This window comes from Solanum dulcamara, chromosome 2, assembly GCF_947179165.1.
Source record: "Solanum dulcamara chromosome 2, daSolDulc1.2, whole genome shotgun sequence".
Lineage (NCBI taxonomy): Eukaryota > Viridiplantae > Streptophyta > Magnoliopsida > Solanales > Solanaceae > Solanum > Solanum dulcamara.
The window spans coordinates 34377049-34387442 of record NC_077238.1 but is presented as its reverse complement, the minus strand read 5'-3'; the positions used below and the strand labels follow the sequence as shown (position 1 = coordinate 34387442).

Below are 10394 nucleotides of genomic sequence, written 5' to 3'. Positions count from 1 at the left end.
TCTTATACCCTTGCACCATATCCTAGAGTGTGCTAATCTGATGCAGACTTTAAGGAGCCCTTTTTAATTTTTTCAGTATTTTCTTTGATATGATACATTGAGGACACTGTTATGTTCTTAGGTGGGGGTGGTAGCATTCCAGTTATAATCTGGCTTTGATAATTGTACTTGACTTGTGCCCTTGCCGGGCTTTGTTATTATGGATATTGTGCATTTGTCCAGCTTGTGTTGGTTGAATTTTGTTGGATTGTTCATTTTTTATTTTTGTTAGATTTTGTTTTATTTTTAGCTTTTTTATTTTCTTTTGTAATACTGTTGAGTGACGATTTCCAATGATAGATAGTGAGATGACTTTATGAAGGGTAGATTATCGCTTGATTGTGAGTATGTTGTGTAGTCTGTTTGTGTGGTGAAGTTTGAGTAGCCATTTTTTATTAAGATGTATGAATTATCCTAATGATGGATAGGGTGACTTATTTCTTAAGGAAAAATCATTGTATTTTTGAGAGAATATGGCTTGTTTGGTACTAATAAAGTTAGTCGTTCATTGTGAAAAGTTGAGCATACCTCTTCAAAAAAAATTAAAACAGGTTTCATGATGATGAATGATCTAGTGACAATGCCATGCACGGCCAACGTGTATATATACATGCATATCATCTCATATCACAGCCACACAGGGCTTTCCAGGGGGTCACCCATCCCAATATTACTCTTGCCCAAGCACGCTTAACTTCGGAGTTCTGATGGAATCCGGTATGTTAGTGCTGGTATGATCGCATCCTCCCCCGTGGGGCGCATATCTATCGAAGAAGACGATGACCCAGCAGCTGATCCAGTAGGCCAAGCTGCACCGCCTAAGTTACCCTTCTTAGTTAGTCTTATTCTTAATATATCGTTCTATCCAGAACTACCAGTCTTTCCTAAATCATTTTCCTTTTATTTCAAGGGAAATTTGGGCAGAGTTTCCTCTGTATTTCTTACTATCTCAACACCTGCACGCAGAAAATATCAACAATGCCTCACAGGGGCAATACGCATAAAGATACATATATACGTATCATATCACATCATATCGCAGCCTCAAAGGGCGCCCAATATCAATAATAGTATAAACTGATGGACTTACCTCGTATGTCCAACTCGAACTGCACCTGTTTAGACTTGTCTACTTTTCCTTTCAATTTTCAACTTTACATGTCAACCGTAATTCAATACCTTACCTGGCACCTATCATTCGTGCCTTGCTTACCTGCGTGCTGTGAAACTTCCAATATCGTCAGTAACCTTCTTCTATCGATGTTGTCCTTCTGTTGAAATCACAAGTTAGTATGAGGAATTTCATTTCCTATGACTCGGCTCTATTGCACGATCGTAGATATGAAAGAAGGTAACATCCTAAATGTCCTGTAGCCTCTTGTCTATAGATGTGGTGCATAGCACACCGATAAACAAGACTATACTAGACACGGTCTGTAGACACTCCAAGAACAAACTGCTCTGATATCACTTCTGTCACGACCCAACCCTGTGGGCCGCGACTGGGGTCCGACCTGGACCCCCATTTACGTAACTGTCGACTACAGTCAAATTGGACTATGTATAATGTGATACTGCTCGCAAAAACCTCAATGGGTTAAAACTTTTTCATATTCATATAGCCTCCTAGATATAGGAACCAAACACATGAACCCAGTGGGTGATAAAATATTCATACACGTGTGGCCTCTTTCATTTGCATCATGTCATGAAAGGGCATGCAAGCCGATAAGGCTGTCATGTCATAAGAACATTTACAACTGAACAAACTCACAACAACCCACATACACATATGTCTACAGACCTCTAAGAATAGGAACGACAACATATGGCGGGACAGGGCCCCCGACGTACCCCTACATAAACATATATATACATCGCAGGACCAGTACTCAAACGCTAGGCTCTGAAATAGTGAAGCACTTCCAACATAGCTGAGTAGAAATCCTAAGCTGGCGGATCTCCAAAATGAACATCTATACCTGCGGGCATGAAACGCAGCCCTCCGAAGAAAAAGGGGTCAGTACGAAAAATGTACCGAGTATATAAAGCATGGACTGTAATAAGTAAAGTCGTTACCAGAGCAGAATGTGCAAAAATGAGCAAAATATCCAGAATATCAAAATGCTTTTCATAATCACCGATAATGTATGCAGAAAAACATATGCCACATCCGGCCCCATTAAGGGACTCGGTGAACAAATACAAAATGTGGTCGCCGCCCCTTCACTGGCGCCACAGCATATCATAACATCAGAGTAGGGAATATCTCCGTAACAGATCATATCATATCAGATGGTCATATTAGATTATATCATACCATATGTGTACATGGCACATCATAACTCCATAAAACCCATGTATAGGTCGTACCTGCCCCCTCACATCGGGGCATGGTGAATAATGCAGAGAAGTACGCACGATAACAAAACCTGGCCCGGGCTCGGTGAAGGAAATATTGAGGCATCCACGAGTGGAGTAGTGAAAAACTATATGCAATTTAAATCATATTTGAGACTCAACGGAATAATCAAAATGAGCTTTCCTTCAAAATCGAGACAAAAGTCATATCAAGTACCTTTTGAAAGTCACTATGGACTATATCAAAATAGAACTTCTGGGAATCATATATATGTATCAAGGCATAACAAAATATCTTTTGGAAGTCGAAAAATTGGCCATCCTAGTGGCTTTAAGAATAGGACTTCTTGGGAATCATATGGAAATCATATACTTATTTCGTAAAAACCGTGCCAAAAAGGGAGATTAGCTTTATATACTTATGTCAAATCATGCTAAGAGAAGGAATAAGATTTACATACTTATGCCAAAGAAATACTAAAATAAAGTATAAGCCTTACATACGTATGCCAAAACATGCCAAAAGAAGGAAACGTTAGCTTTACATACCTCTTATGAATTACTCTTTATCCCATTCGCCTCGTCGTCCTTTGAACCTATCCAACATGAAAGTAATACGAATATCAACCACTCTTAACTTTCCAGCATCTTAGGTTGCACCCTAGTATTAATGGAATCTATTTCCTTAGTCGTTTCTCCGACTAGTTCTGTTATTTGCTAAGGCATCGACGAAAATTGGGCAGCACCTCCCCTATAATGTGTCCTATCCAAATTTCCAATTAGGTCCCTAAGACCTATAGCCAACCAACCACAACAACCTGCAGCAATTCACACCAACAATATACAACATAAACTCCAAATGACTTATTCAAAAATACGGTAGCACAATAGGGCGTCTAGCCTTTATTTTGTAACGTTTTTCATTATACGCAATGAGGGGTCGTGTGGATTCAACCAGCAACACCCTAACCCACATTAGAACATATTTAGTCCCTTCAACAACACATCACACCCCTTCAGCAGCACCTCACACGAACAACACTATCCTTCGACGACAATTTAACTATAGCAATTCCAATTTAGTTTATTTCGAACGTCGAGCATTTCTACGACATTCTTAAACTTCCAGCAGCATACAAGGGGTGTAATACACCATAAACTTCAAATTGAAAGAAAAAACCTTACCTTTCCCAAAATTGGCCAAAACTCGCCAAACCTATCAAAACGTGAATTCTGGACAGCCCACTGTCTTTTATTGTCGCTTAGTTTCGGAGGGGTAATTGAGGGAAACAGGATTTGTAGACTCAATGAAAGTTATATACATGTGTATCAAGGTCGCAAACAATTTTGAATTACCCCTACAGCAATTTTGTACGAAAATATATGCCCAAAATACCTACAGCTGTCCATGTAGGATTTCCAAAACAAAATTTGGGCAGTACCTCTTCTACACTTCATCACCCTTATTTGCGAATCTAAAAGCAAAATTGGATTTGAAAGTCTAAATAAAAGTTATAGAACTATGAAATACCTTTCCAAAACATATTGAATCACCCAAAACTAAGCTATACACAAGAAGTTATACCAATATTACTAACGACTGCCCCCTCCAAAAACGGGTCTATTCCCTAGCGTTTTCTCTTTAAGTTTCTCTTAGTTTTCCAAGTGAAGAACTGAAAATATGGTTCCGTAGGCATCGTAATATATATATATATACACCTCCACATAATTGAGGAACATCGTAGATAATTAATTCAGGAAAGAAAAGTGAAGAACTTACCTTAATTTCCTCCAATTTGTGGCTGCTGTTGTGAGCTCTCTTTCTCTCACGTTTTTCTCTCTATTTTTGTTCAAGTTTTTGGCTAAAAATGACTTAATAGTCATCCATACATAGATATATATCTTTTTGGAGAGTTACACATGTCATCCCCTAAGGGTGACACCTGTCACACCCTTAGGCAGCCACCTCAATTATGCAACCAATCCATGGCTGCCACATGGTAGGTGGGTTCTACCCCATGGTGTGTCACCTGCTGCCATGTATCACTTTCATGTGATGCCATGTGTACCTATCACGTGCTGCCATGTGTCAAGTAGGTGAATCACCTACTTGCTTTAAGTAGGTGCGTCGTTTCCTTATTTCTCTTCTGTGGGTTCGTAATTTCGTCGCACTTTAAGAGCCTATGTATTCCTTGCTACTTAGTCTCAACACGCACTCGAGTAGCTTAAGTACGTAAGACCTCCAAGTTGGTAGTTTACGCGAGTCAATCGAGTCCTACGACTCATTTCTCGGCCTCCAACTCCTTTCGAATTTTTATAACCCTATTTCCAATCTTTCTTATTATGAAGCATTTCGTTCTCCTTTCCTTGAAGTTATTTGATAGCATTATAAACTATCTGACTAACATAACAACTTTTAAGAAACTTAAGAGCCTTTCCAGAAATTTGAGAAGTTTAAGAAGCATTCTAAGGTACCAAAGTACGGGGTGTAACACATGTGAATTAGGATAAGTGGTAATATTGATAAATTCCAAAAATGAGTCAAATGAGCAAGTTGAATGAACTAGTAGTTTTGAGTCATTTCTTGAGAATGAGTTGTTGAATGAACTAGTATGTAGTGTTCAAGGAGGGGGTAGTCACTTTGAAGGCATGTGAATTAGGATAAGTGGTAATATTGATAAATTCCAAAAATGAGTTAAATGAGCACATTGAATGAACTAGTAGTTTTGAGTAATTTCTTGAGAATGAGTTGTTGTCACTTAATTATTATTGAATAATATTTTGCATTCATAAAATATGCTTTGAATTGAGGGGAGTATTTGGATAAAGTTTACATGTAGTTGACTAATTATTTTTACCAACCAAAAACCATGTTCCTTTTGCTTAAGTGGTAGATGTGGATTGAAAATGATTGTGATGATCCTTGTGCATTAAAAGATAAAAGTCTCAATGATGCTTTGATTTTCACTTGCTTGAGGACAATCAAATGCTTAAGTTGGGGGTGTTAATAAGTGGTGATTTTACCACTTGTTTGTGTCTCTTTTCTTATATTTTTGTGTCTTTTATTCATAAAATGAGACTACTTAAGTTGTGATTTGTGAGTATTTTAGGTGGAGAGCTACAAAAGATATTTTGAAAAAGGAAGAAGTTCAGATAGAGCAAAAGTAGGAGTTGTTGCACTAAAGCTACTGTCACGCCTCTTGAACCTGCAAGGAAAGCCCATGACAGTGGACCTACACCTACGAGATAAGAGTCGCCCTAGTGACAAGTGCATTATTCTATTGGAGTTGCTCCTGCGCTGAATTGACACAGCTGCAATCACGCTGCAATGAAAGACGAGGCACTCAAACGAGGCTGAGAAAATAGTACCATGACCGCTCCTACAAAGAAGAGTTCCTCCACAATCGTACTTTACCAGCGGTAAATGTTCCACAGTTGAGATCAATGGGCTACAGTTTTGTCCAATTCAGTCATTTCGCATCTTTGAAAACTCCAATTCATACAAAATTCTTTCAACTCTATAGAAAGAGATATTTGACCTATATTTGGCCTACCTTGAGTCATCACTCAACTTGGAGAAAAAGTTCCAACCTTCTACACTATTAGAGTAAAGACAATGAGCTTATATTGTGAAAATCTTAATCCTTCTTCAACTCTATGCTTTGTATTGTATATTTGTGAATGTAGTTGTTATTTTCATATTTGGATATTGTGTTAGAGATAAACAATATTTGAATTTTTGATTTATACCTTGTGCTTTGTATGTAGTTGAATATTATCTCATTTATTAATCTGATCTTTAATTTTTTAGTTAATCTCATGCTTTGATTGTTTTTCAAATAGAGTGATCAACCCTAGGACTTTCCCATTTACTTTGATTGAGGTTGGAAAAGTTAATTGAGGTTACAAAATATTAAGTAGTATGCTTTGAGGATTGATTAAAGGATTAGAGCTACGAATAATCTAAATTCTATCTAACCCTCGTCTTATAGATTTGAGTACGAGATAAAAGAATCTTAGTGTTGCCTAAAATTGGAATGCATTTATGGATACTTAGCTATGTTCGGAAGAACTTGTTGAGAAATACTTGTCTATGATCGAGAGATATAGGTGGGTAATTGATATTCCAAAGCATATTTGATTCGCCCCATGATTATTTAGATGGTAATCAATTGTTTTGATTGGATCTTATGGATATTGATAGAATTCATTCCCAAATCACCTTGCAATCCTTGGTTGAGAAGGTCATTGATCAATTTATCTACTTACTTTTGTTCTTGTGTTTGTTCTATATTGAAAAACCCTAAAAATACTTGTATCAAGTGCTCGGATTCAAATTAGTGACTTGTAATTCCATCTTTTATCAATCGCCATTACATTGTGCCTGTGGGATTCGACTCCGACTCCAAAGTTGAATATTATTTTGTATACAACCACCTATATCTTAATTGAGGTATAGTTCAACGTTATCAGCCGCCTACCCGAAAGAAATATCATATTTCTGACAGAAATAAAGAATGAATGTAAAAATAGTTACACAATCAAACCCCACTAAGAAAAGGTAGGTATAAATCCCTATGTAACCAAGTTTATTGTCCTTGCAAATTGCCTGGCAATCAGCGATAGAGATATTGTTCTTTCAAATTGCAGAAACCAAATAGTGAATGGATTGAAGTTTTACGTCCCAAGTATTGTCACAAAATTCACTCAATACGACAATCTGTCTTCTCAAAATTAGGTTTTTTTAGGGGACCGTGGAATTGACCAGACCGGTCCATTCTTTAACGTTTTCTTTCAGAGGAGGGCCAAAAAAGATCCCCCCGCTAAAAAAACATAAAAAGCGGCTTTCACAACTTCAAAAGGAGGGGCTTTCAAAGACTTAGAGCCCGTTTGAATTGGCTTTAAGTTGGTCAAAACCAACTTAAAGCCCTTTTTAACTTTTGGACGTGTTTGCCTAATGCTGACTTTAAGCCATGAAGTTTTTAAAGTCAATCAAAAATAAAAAGTTAGGATTCCTAACTTTTTTTTCTAAAGTGCTTAAAGTCATTTTCTTTGACCATGGAAATTACTTTTATATCCCTTATATTTTAACTAAATTCTCAAACTACTTTTTTTTATTCTTTTAACCCTAAAATTCACATCATAAGCACTTTTATCCAAACACTCAACTGCTTATTTATAAAAATAACTTTCAGCACTTCAAAGTTCTAAAAGCACTTCATAAATAAAAATTATTTTTTTAAGCTCATCCAAACGGGCTCATATTTTAAGCAAGAAAACAATAGTAGAAGAAAGGCAACAAAATTTGAAGAAGGATTTTATAAAGACTTGAATGTTGAAAAAGTAATTGAAGGGAGATAAAAATTTCAAAGAATAAAAATATCATCAAAAATATATAAAGGAGGTGATGGTTCAGATTCTTCACGATTTTCTCGAAACACACATAAGAGACACTTGTCCATGACATTAAACGAGATAGGATAGACTGTGCAGAAGGCAAAGTGTCTCCGTTGCATTTTTTTTGAAGGTTTAAAAAGATTTTTCCACTTCCCAGAAGAAAGGAATAAAAAAAATTCCCTGGGCAAATGGCTTCCACCCCAAAAATCAAGAGGACTATTTGTATAGGTCTAAGTTGGCCTGGGCCACGTGGCCGGATGATAAGCAAGCATGGGTAAGAAAATTCAATGGGAAAGTAAGATATCGAGAGTTGCTTGCCTCGAAAGGCACCTTGAAAGGAGTACCGCCTAAGATCGTACTATCCTTGATAACGTGGAGAAAAGAGAAAGAAAACAGGAATGTCACCAAGGTTAGGTGCGCAGCCGAGCATGTACGAGCCTGAGCGCTGCAGGAGTACCAACGTCTTTGACACATGGCATAGAGTCATTGACTTGAGTACCTCACGGCACCAGTGGAACTTTCTTATTGGCTAAGGCCTTTTTTGTTGTAGCTTATAAATAGTGGATCCCCTCAATTATATATTCATTCTAAATCTAAGAAATACAATAAGTAGCTTATCCTTTCCCATACTGAGTAACTTATTCGTTGTCTTTTAATCCCACAAATTTCTCTCCAGGACTCAATAATTGCTTTCATAATGCTTGTGTGCATATCATAACACACAGATCCATTCTCACTCTTCTTTATTATTTATTGTTATCTCCATTTCTTGCCTTTTATCGTCTTGAAATATAATTAAAGCGTTAGTAAATTGACCTTAAAGAAGTGTTAAATTAAGATGCATGATCTTAACCTCCTATTAAAAAAAAATCCTTCAGGGACATCCGATAACCTCCTATAAATTCAACTGCACTGATTTTAGATAAACAATACTAATATATTTATTCTGAGAGCTGCCAATATAGGTTACTCATAAAAGTGGTTTTTAGAAGTCAGAAGATGCATAGTGGATTAGAGATCGGAGTCAAAAATATTATTCCGTGTTAATTGTTCCGTCCTGATAATGGTTGATAACAGAATAAACGTTACTCTAAATTAAATATATTGTCTAATTCAACACCACTATAGGGAAAAAAACGAGAGAAAACATCACTTTACGAGATAAAGGAATAATTTTTTTTTCACCAGATAAAGGAATAATAATAATAACAAAATGTTGTCCCTTTACGTATAACCCTCACTTTTCACCTTTGACCAAAACTTATAATTTCACCAAAGAGATGACCCTTTTTATTCCTGACGTGCCCTCATTGAATGACTACACACCAACATCCGTGCATCAGTCGATTCGATTCGATTCGATTTTATGTATTATCGGTTCGATTTATCGATTTTTGATTTTTAAATACGCTAAATCAATAAAATATTTTTTATCGTTTTTTGATCGTTAATGGTTAAGTTTTCGATTTACCCAATAAAAAAATGCTCATAAAATAAATATATAAATTCACACTTCTCTAATAGTTTCTAGTAAGCATGTAAATGTTTTGATATACTGAAACAAAAAAGATAGATAGAAATCGCATCAATAAGAGCATATGTAGTATGAAGGCTACAATTACATGTTACAACCAAAACATAATATGGAATTTTTGATGTTAACCAAATTATATACGTTTACGAACTTGCAAAAGCTACAATTACAAAGTAAAACTAAAACTAAATCAAGCAATCAAACAAGACAATCTTGAACAATCTTAGTTCTTACTTTAATCTTTAGGTTTTGTGTAAAGACTAAAGCGGCCTAGTGTGAAGTAGAAGTACTGTGAAGACTGTAGCATACTATTATGTTAAATTATTAGTAATATTAAATATTTATGAAGAGTAAAGTAGTACAATACTATTGTCTTAATGGGTTATCGATTTACCTAATAACCCAATACTAAAAATCGATAATGAACCAATAATCCAATAATTTTTTTATAAAACCATTAAAAATCCATTAACCCAATAACTCAATAGCAATAACCCAATAACATTTTTTTCGATTTGATTTATTGATCGGTTCGATTTTTGTACACCCGGGTTAGAGAAAAGATGCAAAAACTGGTTGCATGGAAGACAAAAACTAACTAAAGCGCATGCCAAGACCCCATAATGTATAATTGAATGTATGTGGACCCTCTTCAACTCAATAATGCCAATTACCATGTGTTTTGTATATAGAAAATCTAACGAGCATCTTCCCTCTTTCAATTCGGCTAGCTTTGTAACCCTCCAAAGAGCAAAATGTCATCCGTTTCTTGTTTCTCAAAATTCTTCCTCTACTGTCGCTTTTGCTAAACTTCTTGTACCATCTCATTCATATGTTCTGTTGTTAGTTGCACCTTTTTTTCCTTCGCACCCGTGGATAGTAACAGAACTGCCTAAAAGCTTGTTTGAATAAGTTTTTTAAAACAATTTTCTTTAAGTTGGAAATCTCAGTTTTTCACTTTCAGCTTTTTTTAAGCTGTTTTGCTTTAAAATAAGTGCTCAAAAGCACTTTCTTCGTTTACCCAAACACCATAAAAGAGCTTAAAAGATATTTTAACTTTAAA

At 36.0% G+C, this 10394-nt stretch overlaps 1 pseudogene; it reads right to left on the bottom strand.

Moving 5' to 3' along the window:
* Window positions 1–666: 666 nt before the first annotated feature.
* On the bottom strand, window positions 667–784 carry LOC129881265 (5S ribosomal RNA; annotated as a pseudogene).
* Window positions 785–10394: the final 9610 nt, after the last annotated feature.